The sequence below is a fragment of the Heterocephalus glaber genome, unplaced genomic scaffold (assembly GCF_053883595.1).
Source record: "Heterocephalus glaber isolate CG9 unplaced genomic scaffold, H.glaber_assembly_v1.0 deba00000676, whole genome shotgun sequence".
NCBI classification, from domain to species: Eukaryota; Metazoa; Chordata; class Mammalia; order Rodentia; family Bathyergidae; genus Heterocephalus; species Heterocephalus glaber.
The window spans coordinates 14,658,120-14,676,186 of NW_028258156.1; the positions used below are offsets into that span (position 1 = coordinate 14,658,120).

Consider the following 18,067-nt stretch of genomic DNA (forward strand, 5'->3'; position numbering starts at 1 on the left):
TTGGTACTCAGTTTTTCATAATGAGAGAAAAATCTAAGCATCCAATCACCCATGTTGACTGCTATATTTCATTACTACCCAGGTGTTTTCTACCAGTATAATAACTATTCTAAGTAACACAATAAAGGAAATTCATGATGTGTAGTTGCTCTCTGCACATCAAAAAATAAATAAATAAAATTTATAAAGAGGAAACCATCCTATACCCTTAAAAAAGTAACATTTCCTAGTTGTTTGGAGCTTTTATAAGCTGCACAGTAAAATATTTTTCATTCCTAGTAAAATTAAGCATCTCATATTTTATAAAAAGATTGTATAAAACAAAGCTTTCAGTAAAGGATATATAACTTGTATATCTACTATTCAAGCCCTGGAATTTATTATTAATATAGCCAAATAAAGTGAGTATATTTTGAACATTAGGAAGTGCATTTGTGCATTTTTATGAATTGGTTTCTTCCTTAGCTTATTGCAAAGCCTCTATAAAATTGAATGCCTGAAAGATTTTAATAGGAAATAATTGACTTTCCATTCATTTAGTACTCCTAGTGGTCATTTCTATTTGCTTGGCACTAAATAACCTAGACTTAGAAGCGAGGGTTGACTTTAGTAGCTTTGGCATAAATGGAAAATTGATATATTGTTTTTTAAAAGGAAGCAGAACTGGTTGTATTAAAAACATGGGACTATCTTACTTCTCAAATATAAAATACTGTATGTCCTAATTCCAACATCTTTAATACTTTTTGGATCTCCATCTCAATTGTCACTACCTTAGTTTAACCCCAGTTATTTCCCAGCTACATCTTTAGAGTTCAGCTACAAAAATTTCTCACAGATGAAGTTAGTTCTTATTCAGACTTGAATGGGGTTACCAACTCTATAGTGACCTTAATTTATACTAGTCTCATCCAGTTCATATCTATCTGGTCTTATATCTGTCTTTCTACTGTCCAAACATTTTCCACATTGGAGACAGAGAAATTCTAATAATATGCAAAACAATTTTATATCATTTTCTTGTTTAAAGTTTTTGAATGTTTTCCCAATGGTCCCATCCTGTGCTGTCTCCCTAGTAGATGTGATCAAAATATACAGTAAGTGCTTAAATTAAAAAATATAACATATAGGCATTCATCCCCCTCCAAATACTCTCCCTCCATTTGAGCACACTTGCCACTTCCTGAAGCAGTTCTACAAGTCCTCTTGGTACAATATGTATTAAAAATGCATGAATACCGCTGCTGAGTGTCATCCAATGGAAAGGCAGACAAATAAAAATGTTATGGTATTTCCTTGCCACCTTATTCAGCAGATTTAGTATCCTTGGAAGGCTGGCTCTTCTCTAGAGTCAAAATGAGCATGCAAAGTAAACATTGTGAATGAGTTCAGGATGTCAAGGCAGGCACAACCATGTAACAAGACGCTCGGGAAATAGGATCTCCAAAACTGCTTTAGAAAGGGGCAAGAATGTTGGGAGAAATGTGTTTAAAGGTAGATAGAATATATTGAAGATGAATGCAATATGTCGTTCAATGTGGTAATTTAAAAAAATTTAAACATAGCACACTTAGTGATTGCATCTCCTATTCTACGTATTGTGATCTTTGTAAGCTTTTCCACTGAGATGAGATTTTAGTCTCTTTGAAATCTTTATGTTTTTTCTTCTGTTGGGAAAACATTTGCTTTTTATTCCTTTACAACCAGATTAGTATCGTGTTTATATTTTGAGAAACTTCTATTTACTACCTACTGTTTGACAAGTACTGTGATAATATTGGTGAGAAACATCATAGTTACTGACTCCACGGACAACACAGTCATTGTTTGGTACTGGATTTTTTAAAAAAATCCATCAGATTTGACACTCTATGCATTTTGACATGAAACTTTTATTCTGGTGCTCATCATTTGTTTGGTACTTCAAGTGCAAGCCAGACCTTAGTGTCAAGTGCCTCGTGACTTTTATGCTTTCCAGCCAAAACATTTCATTTGTTACTCACTGGTGTTGGTATTCACTGTGACTCCCAGAAGCAATTAATGATGAATACTAAGGTACCACTCTATGGGCCAGGGACAAAAATAAACATGGAGCAAACCCTGTGCAAATAAACTGCATTTATGAAAGTGACTAAATAGAAAAGAAAACACTTGTGTCATGGAGACATATAATAAGAGCCCAATAAAGAGATTTCATATAATCGTAGAAGGCAGAGAAATTCTGCAAGAAGAAATGATGATGACTAATCTATAAATGAAGAGCAGTAAACTAGGCGAAATGAAAGCAGCAGCATCATAGGTGGAGATGGGAAGGGGATCTGGGGATTGGAGGGACAAAGAGGGGCACAGCAAGGTAGGGGTGTAAACATGATTAAGATGCAGGATGTGTGTCTACCAACACACTGAGACGAATATAATCATTATGTACACAAACAAATACCAAACGCAAAGAAGAATGATGGCCTGAATTTCAATTCCTGAAGGCTTCCTGACATCCAAGATGACACTAATGTGCCTGTGCAAATGAGTTCATTGCCACCTACCCTTCTGTTGATCTCCTCTGTCTCTCGGTTCAGTTTCCCTTTCTGAGTCACTTCCTGTCATTGATAATCTTCTAGTTTGTGGTTTGGGGTGATAGCTTTCATTACAAAGATTAACATCCAGAACAAGGATATAACCTTCTCTCCTTCCCCCACACCATGCACCATGTCCAGAGGACAGCAGTGACGGGCCTGCCAGGGCATGTGCGTGGGCACCACTGCAGGTTGGACCCGCTCTGTGTTCACTGCCATACCCAGGACCGAGGTCTTTCACCCAAGAAGGCACAGGGGAAGATCCATGGCAGCCAGAAGCCGCCATGCTCATATTTGAAGATTCTTCACTTCTTTGAGAGTAGTACTCATTTTGAGAGTTGACTTGGTTTTCTTTAAATACTTAGAAAAAAGAGACATTTAAACCCTAAGAAATCCTTTTCACTAAGGTAAACATTTTTTACATAATCTCAAATATAATTTTCCACATAGAAAGCTGTTATGGTGGAATACTTGAAATCCTATCATTTATTAGAATCCAGAAGCTTTTTATAACCACAGGAGACACAGAAAATTTTAAGAAGCTTTTCCAGCTTTTATAAGAGCTAAATCTTTTTCTACACTTACTCGTAAAGCCAGAATTGGTCATACTAACATTTCCATTTATATTTCAAATTATATTTTCACCCGTGAAATCCTTTAACACATGGTAAATTCCTCCATAGAGAACATGGTGTATCAATTATGGAAATATTTCACCATCCTCAATAAAATCTAGCATGCATGAAAATATAAATGAAGAAAATAAGCAGTTCAAAGTAAAATGGATAATATTAGACAAATTGCAATATTGATTGTGTCATTTTAAGAGCTGCCAATCAATGTTGCTTATAATAATAAATTTCAGAGCTGAGAGTGGCATTTTGCTTTATCCTTCAGAATCCCTAGGAATCACCTAATAGTACAAAGAAAATAATGCCATAATCCCTAATGTCCTACAGTAATATGCTTTTCTAAATTATGCTGAAACTATACATAGCAACAATTTCCTTTAAGAAGAATCAGTTTTTACAACACAAATATATTGAGCACTTAATGCCACTGGAGGTATATCAGTGAATAAAAGAAAGTTCCCTGAATTCATAGTTTATTTGCTAGAAAGTTTTAACAGCTATTTATTATCTTGGTCACTTTCTCATTGCTAGAACAAAATACTGCAATGTCTGCAATGTAAAGGATGACAGATTTATTCCACAACTTAAAGGATGAGAGATTTATTTGGGCACATGTTTTCAGGTTATGGTTGTTTGGTTCCATGGTGGGAAATGTCTGGTAGAAGAGTCTAAAGGAGGAAAGCTTTATGTCATGGCAACCAGGAAGCAGAGCGAGAAGGGAAGAAGCACTTAGGAATATAAACACTTCCAGGTCAAGGCCCCTGTGACCTCTCCCAACTTTGCCCCATCTCCAACAGCAAGTCAGCTATAATTCATATCATCTTCCAAATACCCTACTTCAGAACACATGAGGCTTTTGGGGGACATTCTAGATCTAAATCATAACAGTTATATTCATATGTATGCGAATACAGTACTTCACATTTATTTCTCAGTGCATATGTGATGTCAGTTGACCTGTCCTTCCCTCGGTCCCCTACAAATTGTTCCTTACCTTGGAGAAATGAGCCCATTTCATAAACTGGTTTCCATCCAAATAAATAAAGAAGGACCTCATCGAGCCTATCAAATGCTGCATTGTCACTCACAGGTAGAGTCCAATTAGCTAAGTTTTCAGACACCAAAAACTATTAAAATTTTCATATTATTTTCTCTTTGTCTGAGGAACAGCTGGCAAATTGACTTACATAGAAATAGCAACAAGTCTCCTATGCAGATACTGAACAACTGTAGGTAATTTTTCTCTGTGGACACAATCTGGGGAAAGCCAAACTGTAATCAGTAGATTGCTTTCAGGACAAGGCAATGGGAGTTAAAGGTAGGTCTCACGTGTTCACATCATCAGGCTGAAAATCATGTGCTAATTGCAGGGTTCTATGAAGTGCTGAGCTCTAACTTTCTATGGAAATGATTTTGCCTCCTCTGGTATCATTCTAAAATATATACAAAGAGAAAGGAACACACATGGCTCTGGGAGGCTGATTCTAAAAACAGCATCCTGATTGTCTAACCTGCAATGTTCTAACTCATTCCTCCCACTGCCCTTGACTCAGATTCACCATCCTGGGAAGGGAATAGAAAGAAGGGAGGAAAACTGTGCAAAATGAATTGTACCTGCCACTGCTTTCATTAAATACACAACATTCTTTACTTTCCAATTGACCTGCCTTAGCAAACTGTAACACTGAATTTCAGTCAAGCATTCCCTTTTGTTTTTCTGAATACACAGTTAACCTTTTTTTCTAGTTAATGACTAAAGAATTATTTAAAATTTAAGGTAATTTGTAACTTACAAGCCTCCACAAAATCAATCAATCAATCAATCAATCAATCAATCAAACTTCTTTCTACTTTTGTATAGCCAAAGAAAGATGTTTTGAGATTTGGTGAAGTGGTGTCTCCATTTTCTATAATTTCCCTTGTAGATATCTCCAGAGTATTGCCGAGGAGAATAGGAAATAAATGTACACATTTTCCCACAAGACATATATTGAGGGAGAAGTTATGATGAAAACTAAAAGTAATTCTATTTTCAGCCTGGTAGATGATATGTTTAATCATTCACTAAGTAGAAGGCAAAAACCAACTCTTTGTTTCCCAATGGCGTTTCTCCTACTTCCACCTCTTCCTCAAAAAGATTAACTTTGATTGCTTTTAATAATTTGGTATGTGTTTTACTCTCTACTCCCTATTTGGAACTGCTCTTTGGTTATTTTCTTTTTTTTCTAATCAATTTAGGTGACACCCAGTGCTCTAGGCCTAAAAATACTTGCAGAAAGGCCAACCACAAACTTTGTCCTGTAATCTTTGAACAAAGGTCAATCGGGGTGATAAAGTTAAAACACTCACACTTTTTAATTAATTTGAGATGAATAAGTGGAATTTGAAAAAGGAAGTCACGGTAACCTTATGAGTAGTTACTTACAAATAGAATTGTAAATTTGAAAATTCTCCTCTATTTTCAAATGGTTTTTATAATGCACATTCTCTGTACTTACTTTTGATTGGTTTTTCCTTAGATTGCTCAATTTTTCCTAGTATAGTTATATATTTTAGAAATTCACCTTAAATTTAAAATATAATAATATATAAAAAGAAAAATGATTGTGCAGTGTCTTGACTGAAAAGGAAAATGATAGTTTCATGGTTTAATGATTTCCTAGTTTTAAAGAGAAATCTCCATGCATTAGCTGGTAGAGTTTCAGAAGCTGGTGAGATATTTGTTTATCAGTTTACTTGTTAGCTTTCAGTACTCCAGTGTAATCTCCTTTATATCTTGAAATCCCCATACCCTATTTGTCCTTTCATATTTTTTTCTCTTAAATCCATATCTGACACAGCCATCTCCATTTATTCTAATCCATTTAAAGTTCTCTTTAAGACTTTAATTCCTTCATCTACATGGGCAGAGTACTCTACTATATTACCAAAGACTTCCTGAGATTTATATTCAAACATATAAATCTTTCCTAACTTTCAGCTTTAGATACCCTCTTTGTCTCTGAGCACACATGATTGAACTTCATTTAATATTTTAAGATCTTAAATTTTGACCTTTGCTGCCTGTGTGCCCCATGTTGTTTCTGCTCTGCCATATCTGTTTGTCATCCCTGCCTTGGAGTTGGCTGATTATGGACTGAAACCTCTACGAACTGGACTGGAGTCGTGGCTGAGAGGGGCAATGAATGCCAGCCACACACCAGAAGGTACTGACCCCCCTATAAACACACCAGCTGCAGCGGGAGTCCATGGCACTCCTGCCACCACACACAGGTGCTCAGGCCTCGGCGTCCAGCAGCCGCTGGGCTCGGCTCTGAGGCACAGCTCTAACTTCTACTGTGATACTGAAGAAAAATTGTGAGAAGAGAAATCTTTGCCATAGTTCTGCTCTCAGCAAGAAAGATTTGTGCCTCTCATCATGCACAGCAGCGGTGGTATCCATCAGTGTCTTGTAGATGTTCTTTCAAGGAATACTACTATGAATGTCCATTAATGGAATGTTGCTCCAAGAATGATGCAGGCAGGGTCAGCTGAAGAAGACACGATGCAACCAGACTCATGGTCCCTAATACTGAAGATATTTGATGTCTTTATATTCTGAGATGGTTCTTTATGCCGTGATAATTGAACCAGGATGCTGATTTCTGTGACGAGAACAGGATCTGGGAGTGAGGGGAAGACAAGGAGCTGTGCTGCCTCCTCTTGGACATCAGAGAGCCCCTATGATGGAGATGCAGAAGCCACACCAGACCCATATACAGGATCTTGTTCTGTAGTTCGGGCTGGCCTTGAACACAGTATGTAGCTGAGGCTGACTTCAAATGCATATCCTCAGTCTCCCGGTGTTGGGATTACAAGCATCCTCCACCACATCTGGAAGCAGTTAACAATTTGCTGGCAACACATGACCTGACACTCTCTTCCTAATAAAGGCTGCTGCTCCCAGCTGGCCACACAGTCATGAAGGGTAAACAAGCGGTGCTCCAAAGGAGACTGTCCTGTACAAGCTGTCTTCTTCAGGTTCACCTCTTTGCAGATCCTGAAATCAAGATATCAATAGCTCAACATTGCTGGTATCAGGTTGACCCTCACATAGAAGAAATTTGTTATACAACTTTCTACAGTAGGCCCAGGGACACCATAGCCACATAAAATCCTCAGATGCACTTCACAGTGCAAAACAGCCCAAAACTGGAGGAGCAGAGCGCCCCCCCACGCCTTGCCAAGGAGGTGAGCTGCGTGGGTGCCAGCAGCATCACTCTCCCCCAACCCTGGAGGCTGCGCTGAGACAGTATTGGGTTCCACAGCACGGACGTGCAGGGGGTCATAAAGGACATTGTTCTGAGTCCAGAATATAGAGCAGAAGTGAGCAACAGAAAGACAGCCTCTCTCAGGCTCCTTGATGAAAATGGAAGCCCATTGGAAAAGTGAAGAAAATCTCTGCAATAAAGGCACCCCAGACCACTGTAGTTGCACACTGAATCAGGCAGGATGGTGTGTGACTGCAGTCCCAGCACTCTGGACAGCTGAGGTAAGAAGGGCACATGGTGGAGTCCAGCCCAACAAAATTTGGTGAGTTAGTGAAACCCTTAGTGGGTATCTGAAGTAAAATATCTGAGGATATAGTTCACTGAGGAGATGCAGAGTACAAGGCCCAGTAATGCAAAAGTAAAAAACGAACAGATAGATGAGAAATAGAAAAAATATGCATAAATACTTAGATAAAAATAACAAAATAAGTGGCCACTGATTTATTTAGTGAAGAAAAAATGGCTGTCACAGGCAGAGAAAGGGGGAGAGTCCCCACAGTCCCAGGCCTGACTCTCTTGACAACGCAGAAGGTTGTGGAAGAATCACATAGAGACCAAAAGCTTAGACCCAAAGTCGTACTTTTATTCAGCAAGCATGAAAGAGTACAGCTGCCTTCTCTCAGAGAGACAGTCAGGGGTGCCTGAAACAGAGCCACCATTGCAGGGGGCTCAAGATACTGGTTTTATAGTAGTTGGGGCCTCTCCTGCCTCTGGACTGAGGGTGCCCCTACTTGATTGGTTAATAATTAACTTAGCTCATTACTAGGGACACCAGGGAATGGTCTTTTCAGGGGCCTTTTACGTCTTAGGGCCAAGGTTCTATTTCCTTTAGATCTTAGCAAACCAAGCTTCGCAGGGTACAGCGTGAAGAGGAGGTGCAACCTCAGCAGACTGTCAGCTTTTCATGAGTGGTTAAGCCTGTTCTGCCAGCTACCTGAACTCCTTTGGTGAGGGGCTCATCTCTCCTTGCCTAGGGGTCTCTATCCCTACAGGGCTATGGGTTTTTCTATTACATGGAGACTCAGGTTATGGAACCCCCAAGACATGAGGACACTTCCTTGGCAACATCTCCAAACAGAACGTGGAACCCTTGCTAACGACATCACAATCTAGTAACTGGCATCTCCCAAGCCCACTTGGCTGGAGACGCTCAACAGCAAACATGCTGAGCTGCTTCTCCACTTCGAGAGGCCACAGCCTCAGGACCCCAGGTAGAGAAAGTATCTGTGAAAGAATAAGAAGATGGCTGACTCCATCCAGATGCCGCAGGCCATGCTGCAGCAGCCACACAACTGTCACAGACACTCCAGGGAAGGTCTCCCCGGGAGTGAGCACCAGTGACCTACCCAAATCAAGGTACCCCAGTGAAGTCTCTCTAAGCCCAAATAGCAGCACAGAAACTGGGAAGAGCATGGGACAAGTATCACCAGGCCCAGAAACATGCAGTAGCTCTGGGCAGGCCTCCCTAGAGCTGGGCACAAAAAACCTAGAGTGTCAAAGTCCAGGAGGGGAGACTGAAGTCATAGCCACCGGCCCCTGAAAGACACCGAGAAGCCTGGTGTACATCCGTCCAGGCCTGGCCGGCACTATTGGAAACAACTTCACAAAGAGCCTTGCAGGATTCTGACCAGCATGGCCCCTGCAGGCAGTCAGGCCACTCTCATTCTCTGAGCCCTGCCTGCCTGTTTCCCTGGGCAGCCAACTCATCGATGGTCCCTTCTTCCCAGGCACCTCCACCACCCACACCTCTACGCGATCAGCCCTGATTTTGGGAAGAGACCTCATGACAAGGTCTCTTGATAATTCCATCCATTTTGAGGGCCTGAGTGAGAAACATAGAGATGTGTGGTATTTGGACAATAATCAGCTTTACACCACATGCTGGGTAGAGGATGAAGGAGACCGCTATTCTGTGTCACCTCAGTTGGAATTAGAAGAGGGCATTAGGCTTTCTGAGCTAAAGAAAGATTCTGAGCTCTTAATTCACGCATCGCCTTGTATACCCAAACATCCTAAAGTGCCTTGTCCAGGAGAAGAGAAATCTATCTGCCACAGAGCTGCAGGCCACTGGAGAAAGCTGTATCATGCAAACGGCCACACTTTTCAGGCCAAACGCTTTAGCAGGCTGCGAGCTCGCTGTGCTGTCTGCACAGACCATGTAGGGGGCCTTGGCCGCCAGGTGTATAAGTCCACCAACTGCAAACTCTCAGTTCACAAGAAGTGCCATAAACTTCTCACAATTGAATGTGGGAAGGATTCTTTACCATCAGAGCCCACGGTGCCAGTCGATCCATCATCCATGGCTTCAGACCCTGCACACACAGTGATCCCACATAACCTTTCCACTCATGAGGCTTTAGAACAAGTTGATGAAGAGAATGAGGCAGGGAACACCGGGAAAGTGGCAAAGCTTCATCTGGTCTAGGTCTTGAGGACTTTCATTTGCTCAGTGTGATTGGCAGAGGAAGTTATGGGAAAGTACTGTTAGTCCAACTGAAAAAATCAGATAGTATGTATGCCATGAAAGTAGTGAATAAAGACCATTTCTACATTCATCGGGTACAGAAAGAGAACCACATTCTACAACAGACATCCAATTATCCTTTTCTAGTTGCACTGCATGCTTGCTTCCAGACAGAAGGCAGACTGTTCCTTGTTCTAGACTATGTCAATGGGGGAGATCTACTGTTTCATGTGCACCAACAAAGAATGCTTCCTGAAGAACATGCCAGGTTTTACTCTGCAGAAATCAGTTTAGCAGTCAACTATCTTCATCAGCAAGGAATTCTTTACAGAAATTTAAAATTGGAAAATGTATTACTGGACTCAGAAGGGCACATTAAACTCATCGATTATTGCTTAAGAAAGGAAGGCTTACAGCCAGGAGATACTACCCGCAGTTTCTGTGGCACTCCTAATTACATGGCTCCAGAAATTATAAGAGGGGAAGATTACAGTTTCAGTGTGGACTGGTGGGCTCTTGGAGTACTGATGTATGAGATGATGATCAGAGAGTCTCCATTCCCTCTTGATGAGAGCTCTGATAGCCCTTATGAAAACACAATCGGGTATCTCTTGCAAGTAATTTTGGAAAGAGACATTTTCATACCTCATCATCTGTCTATTAAAGGTGCAAGCATCCTGGAAAGTTTTCTGAACAGGAACCCAAAAGAACGACTGGGTTGTCATCCTCAAAGGGGCTTTGCTGATGTTCAGGAGCATCCATTCTTTCAAAATGTGGACTGGGACATGATGGAGGGAAAGCAGGTAGTGCCTCCTTTTAAACCAAATATCTCTGAGGGATTTGGTTTGGACAACTTTGATTCTGAATATACTAATGAACCTGTCCGGCTCACCCCAGATGATAGTGACATTGTGAGGGAACTTGATGGATATGAATTTTCAGGTTTTGAGTATATCAATCCTCTTACAATGTGTGAAGAAGAAGGGGTCTGATCCCCATTTTTCAACTATGTATTTCACTTATTGTGCCATTTAATGCTTGGAAAAACTTGTTATCAGCCTGGATAGAATTAACCATTTCAGAATTTTCTGGAAGCTAATTTTAACTTATTGGTTTGAAGTTATATTTAGATGTAATACTGGATGCTTACAGTCTATGGTAGAGAATATGGAATTTTTTGTTCATAGATTAGATTTTTGTGAACTGATTTAAATAACAATGTGGTAATCACTTGTTAACCACACTTGTATATACATTCCATTTGTTGACTGGTGTGGGGGGCCTTGCCCCCCCGCTAGAACTCTTGAGTGCCTTTTACGGACATATCCGGGCCTGCTGCAAATCTACCCGGCAACAAGGAAGTAGCCCCAGTACCCTCCTCTTGCTCCTCCCCTCTAGCCCTACGGTATATATGTTGTAGCAGCTTCTGCAATAAACGGGACTTGATCAGAAACCTGTCTTGTCTCCATCTCTCGTGTCCCCTGTCCCCTGTCATCCTCGCTCCCCCTCTAGGGTCTTCGTTGACTTACCCGCGGGCCGGGACAAGTGGCGCCCAACGTGGGGCCAGAGAACGGGGGATCCAGTGAAGGACGCTGCTCAGGGGCCCTAAGATTAAGATTGAGGAACAAAGAGCACACTCGGCACAGGAGAGGCTTGCAATTGACGTAGACCTGCCATCTTTTTCGCACCTCGGTAAGTTGAGCAGCGATTATGGGACAGGGCATTAGTCAGCACGAATTGTTCGTGCAAGGTCTCAAGGAGACATTACAGGCACGAGGGGTAAAGGTTACAGTTAAACAATTGCTGAAATTTTTTGATTATATTAAAGATCTTTGTCCTTGGTTCCCTGCCAAGGGAACCATTGACGAAAAGAGATGGAAAAGGGTAGGGGAAGCTCTTCAGGATTACTATGCCGCTTGCGGACCCGGAAAGGTCCCGATTGTGGCGTTCTCTTATTGGAATTTGATCAATGATATCATTTCTCAAAAGACGAGGGACCCACTGGTAGCTCAAGCTATCCAGGTTGGAGAGATAGCCCTCCGCACTGGTGAAGATCCAACGCCTCCAGGCGACTCCGACACAGTCTCCTGGGATGCCAGTATGGCGCCGGGACCCAGGCCCGTCAAGGCCACCACTTCCTCGCCAGACGAGGAAGAGGACTTGATGTCCTTTGACAGTGACAATGATCCCGCCCCCAACAGACGTAACGCTCCCTCGGACCAATCCCAGACGGCCACGATCCCTGCCAAGCCCTATAAGGCAAAGCTTCGCCCGACCCCCGCTTCCTCTCCCTCCGCCCCTGCTTCCGAAGCAGCCCCACCCCTGCGGAAGGTTCCGCCCCTATACCCCTCCCTTCAAGCCTATCGCTGCCCGCCTCCATCCCCAGATCCGCCCCAAAATGGCTCCGGGACTGACGAGTCTGCGGGGGGGGCACTGCGGGGCAGCTCTGGGTGCCCCCCTCCTTACATTCCTCCGGGCCCCGACACTCCCGCTCTGGCATATCCTGTTGTTGATCCCCAAAAGGAACTCCGGGACAAAATAGACTTCCTCAAAGAACAGATAAGGTTAGAAAAGGAACATCAAGAACTTATTACCCAGCTTGAAGGCTTACGAACAGGCAAGGCCCATAAAAATGTCCGTAGAGAAGACACCCTTAAGCCACGACCCCCCATTAGAGGGGCGACCCCCAGGGTGCCATCTGGATCAAGGGTACCCCTAGAACTTGAACCTGTGGAAGTCTTCCCTGTAACTGAGACTGCTGACGCACAAGGCCAGGCATGGAGACACCATAGCGGTTTCGATTTCAAGGTTATTAAAGAACTTAAAATGGCTGCAGCTCAATACGGGGCCACTGCACCTTACACCATGGCTATTTTAGAATCGATGGCAGAAAATTGGCTCACCCCAATTGATTGGCAGACTCTGGCCCGCGCCACCCTTACAGGAGGTGATTATTTGTTATGGAAATCTGAATATGTTGAAAATTGCCAAGAAACTGCTAGGCGCAATGCTCAGGCGGGGAATGGATGGGTGCTTGACATGCTCCTTGGGGAGGGGGCCTACGCCGCTAACGACCAACAAATGCAATTTGATGTGGGGTTGTATGCCCAGATTCAGACCACAGCCACTAGGGCCTGGAGAAAACTCCCCTCCAAAGGAGACGTAAGTGCCTCCCTCACTAATATCCGGCAGGGGCCAGACGAGCCGTTTGCGGACTTTGTCCACCGCCTTCTCATGGCGGCAGGCCGAATTTTTGGGAGCGCGGAGACGGGGACGGATTTCGTTAAACAGCTTGCTTTTGAAAATGCCAATACCGCCTGTCAGGCCGCTATCCGCCCCTATAAAAAGAAAACTGACCTTTCCGGCTACATTCGCCTTTGCTCTGAGATTGGGGCCACCTACCAACAGGGCCTTGCCATGGCAGCTGCCATGCAAGGCTTCACAGTCAAACAATTCCTGCAGCGCCACGTCGGCAATAAGTGCTTCCGGTGTGGGGCCACCGGCCATTTTGCTAGAGAATGCCCGACCTCTAAAATGCAGGGCCCCAACGCTCCACCCCCAGGGCCCTGCCCCCGATGCAGTCGGGGGAGGCATTGGGCGAGTGAGTGCCCATCCAAGACTGACGCCCAGGGCCGGCCCCTCCCCCCTCCCCAGGGTTCGAATTCGGGAAACGGGAGAGGGGGCCAGCCCCGGGCCCCCAATTCCAAGCAAATTTACGGGGCGCTCAATTTTGCTCCAGTAAACAGCAATCCATTTCAGACCTTGTCAGAGCCACAAAAGGAAGTGCCGGATTGGACCTCAGTGCCACCACCCACACAGTATTGACCCCAGAAATGGGAGTCCAGGCCCTCGCCACAGGAATTTTTGGACCCCTCCCTAAAGAGACCTTTGGCCTCGTAGTAGGCAGAAGCAGCACCACCATGAGTGGACTGCTGGTATACCCAGGAGTGATTGATAACGACTACTCCAGGGAAATTAAAGTTATGGTTTCTTCCCCCAAAGTTATCAACACCATTCAATCAGGCCAAAGATTTGCTCAACTGTTACTCCTTCCCCTTCTCTCTACCTCTAATAAGATGCTTAACAACGCCCGAGGCAGCCAGGGATTCGGCTCATCCGATGTCTACTGGTCGGAGATACTTTCAGCACAGAAGCCTCTCATGACCTTGTGGTTAGATGGGAGACAGTTTTCTGGATTGGTAGACACTGGGGCTGACGTAACTATCATAAAGGGAGAAGACTGGCCTCGGGCGTGGCCATTAAAAGACACCCTCACCCATCTCAGAGGTATAGGTCAGAGTCAAAATCCTAAACAAAGTGCCAAAGATCTGACCTGGAGAGACCAAGATGGTAATCAGGGCACCATTCAACCTTATATCATCTCAGGGTTACCCATTAATCTATGGGGGAGAGGCCTATTATCACAAATGGGGATGATTATTTCTAGCCCTAATGAAATTGTCACTATGCAGATGTTTAAAAATGGGTACGTTCTAGGAAAAGGGCTAGGTAAAAACTCTACAGGCATTATACACCCCATTGAGCCAGTCCTTCGGCCTCCCCGAGCAGGGTTAGGCCATTTTCCATAGGGGTCATTGACACTCCTGCGGTCCATACTGAAAAGATCACCTGGCTCTCAGATGATCCGGTATGGGTCGATCAATGGCCCCTTTCCAAAAGTAAGTTATTAGCGGCTCAGCAGCTGGTGCAGGAACAGCTTCATGCTGGCCATATCATCCCCAGTAATTCCCCATGGAATACTCCCATCTTTGTCATTAAAAAAAGGTCAGGAAAATGGAGACTCTTACAAGATCTTAGAGCAGTCAATAAGACCATGGTACTTATGGGAGCTTTACAACCCGGTCTTCCCTCACTGGTAGCCATCCCCCTTGGATACTATAAGGTTATTATTGATTTAAAAGACTGTTTTTTCACCATTCCCTTACACCCTGCTGATCAAAAACGCTTTGCATTTAGCCTTCTGGTGACCAATTTCTGTGCCCCAATGCAGCGCTTTCAATGGCTAGTGCTGCCCCAAGGCATGGCCAATAGTCCCACCCTATGCCAGTCATTTGTGGCCGCAGCCCTCCAATCCACCCGAGACAATTGGCCTCAAATGTACATTGTCCATTATATGGATGATGTCCTAGTGGCGGGACAGCTAGGAAGTGAGGTTTTAGCCTGTTATGCTGACCTCCGGCAGGCCCTTGAATCTCGTGGCCTCCAGATTGCCCCTGATAAGGTTCAGCTAAAAGACCCCTACACTTACCTCGGATTTCAGATGAAGGGACATAACATTTCCTCTCAAAAGCTTACCTTACGGCTGGACAATCTTAAAACCTTAAATGACTTCCAAAAATTGCTCGGAGATATAAATTGGCTCATGCCATATTTAAAACTTACTAAACATGACCTAAAACCTCTCTATGATACCCTACAAGGTGATAGCCACCCCACTTCACCTCGGGAGCTCACTGCCGAGGGGCGCAAAGCCATTAGCACGGTAGAACAAGCCATCCAAAATCAAACAATTACCTTTATAGATTATAACTCTCCTTTACAGTATGTTATCTGCAAAACCTCTCTCTCTCCCACTGCTGTTTTCTGGCAAACTGCTCCCCTTATGTGGGTTCATCTCCCGGTTTCCCCTAAACGGGTCTTCTATCCCTATTATGTTGCAGTTGCAGACCTGGTTATCTTAGGCAGAGACCATGGAAAAATGTATTTTGGAAAAGAACCTGATATCATTATCCAACCCTACCCTAAAGATCAAATCGATTGGCTTATGCAGACTACCGATTCCTGGCCAATTGCTCTCGCTTCTTATTCAGGGTTAATAGACAATCACTATCCTCCAAACAAACTTATTGACTTTACCAATAGACATGAATTCATTTTCCCAAAAGTCACTTCCTGTTCTCCTCTACCAGAAGCCCTATTAGTTTTTACAGATGGTTCTTCCACCGGGATAGCTGCCTATGTGTGGGACAATAACATTGTCCAATTCCAAACCAGCCGTTCTTCAGCCCAAATAACCGAGCTACATGCAGTTATAGCGGTCTTTTCTGCATTCCCTGAACAAGCCTTTAATCTCTTTACTGACAGTGCTTACATTGCTCAATCTGTTCCCCTATTAGAGACATGTGGATTGATAAAACACGCTTCTCAAACTGGTGGTCTTTTTATTCAACTACAAGATCTAATCAGAAAAAGATCCAAGCCTTTTTTTATTGGGCACCTTCGTGCCCACTCTAACCTACCTGGCACACTTACAGAAGGCAGCCGGTTAGCAGATCTGGCCACAAGACCTCAGGCTTTTGCCAACTCACTAAGTATTGATGCCTCCATTCAGATTGACCAGGCACAAAAGGCACACCATTTACATCACCTTAATGCTCGCACGCTTCGCCTTATGTATAAACTTACTAGGGAACAAGCTAGACAAATTGTTAAAACCTGCCCTGCGTGCACTCTTCATCTTCCCACACCTCATCTGGGAGTTAATCCTCGTGGCTTGATTCCAAATGCCCTATGGCAAATGGACATCACACATTACCCTGAATTTGGAAATCTTAAATATATACATGTCAACATTGATACATATAGTGGATTTATATTTGCCACCCTACAGTCCGGGGAAGCTACTAAACATGTAATTGCCCACCTTCTAGTTGCCATCTCAGTACTTGGATGTCCACAGCAAATTAAGACAGACAATGGTCCAGGCTATGCCAGTTCTGGCTTCTCAAAGTTTTGCAAGCAATTAGAAATAACACACATAACGGGAATCCCATATAATCCACAGGGACAAGGCATTATAGAAAGAGCCAACCTCACACTCAAAATTACATTAGATAAAATAAAAAGAGGGGAATGTTACCCTATCAAGGGGTCACCTAGAAACCTGATATCACATGCACTATTTATTCTTAACTTCTTAAATTTGGATGCCAAAGGTTTATCTGCAGCCAACCGTTTCTGGCAACCAGAGACACAAAAACAATTTGCCTCTGTGATGTGGAGAGACCCCCTGGACCACTCATGGCATGGGCCTGATCCCGTACTCGTCTGGGGCCGAGGGTCAGTGTGTGTTTACTCCAAGGAAATGAAGTCAGCCAGGTGGCTTCCAGAACGCTTAGTAAAACAAGTTGATAAGCGTGTTGATGATGCCGATGATCCAACATTGTCCAATTTCAACCAGTTAACAATGGCGTCTACAATTACAATCTAATAATCATAAAGAGAATAGTATAATTCAATTTGGCTAGTTATATTTGGGTGCACCCTAATTTATACACTGTATCATATGTTTGTCTATTGTCTGTTGTTTGTGTTCGTACAGTTGAGCTCAATGTTTCCCTTCCTCTTCAAAGGATATTCGCCTATTGTTAAATTGACTTATAGATAATATTATTAAACTAAAGACATGCTTTTCTTCCCAGGTTGTTAATTGATCAAAGTACCACTGAAATTTATTTTATGAAAGTGACGTGCATTGTCACCCACATGCAACAATCAAATTGCAATTAACAGTTACGAAATAAAAAGATATATATTCTTAATTGTTTGTCAAAACGATTATAGATGGGAACTCCCTTTGATGAATATAGAAGTGGCCACCCAGAAAATGATTATTCTGGTCTTAATTCATTAAAGGGACCCCCTAGTAAATTTTATATTATATAATCTTATGGGAGACATATCACAATGAATATTATCTAAATATGTTATAAATTGATTGTATTGGTTGTCCTTGATATTTAAGCACTGAATATGTTGTTACAAAATGTTTATATTGGTTAAGTTCTGAATATGTTATTGTAGTATGTCCACATTGGTTATCTTCAAAAGCTTAATCAGGTTAGCCTAACTCTCTTATCTACAGCCCAGCCTTGTTTACATCGCAGGACGAAATTTTGCTTACAGGTTAAAGAGATGACATCCCTGAATCTGTTGCATGGTCTGTTGCTGTTCCTGGCCACCACAGGCCCCAATTCATGTATTTTATGGTGGCGGGCCTTCAGATCAGCTCAGGGAAGAGCGAATACAAAACAACTGGAGACTATCATCCAAGAGATGTACCCCTCC

The 18,067-nt window shown here is 43.0% G+C and overlaps 1 pseudogene; it reads left to right on the forward strand.

Moving 5' to 3' along the window:
- The first annotated feature begins 9,059 nt into the window (after positions 1–9,059).
- On the forward strand, positions 9,060–11,432 carry LOC106008947 (protein kinase C iota type pseudogene; annotated as a pseudogene).
- The last annotated feature ends 6,635 nt before the right edge of the window (positions 11,433–18,067 follow it).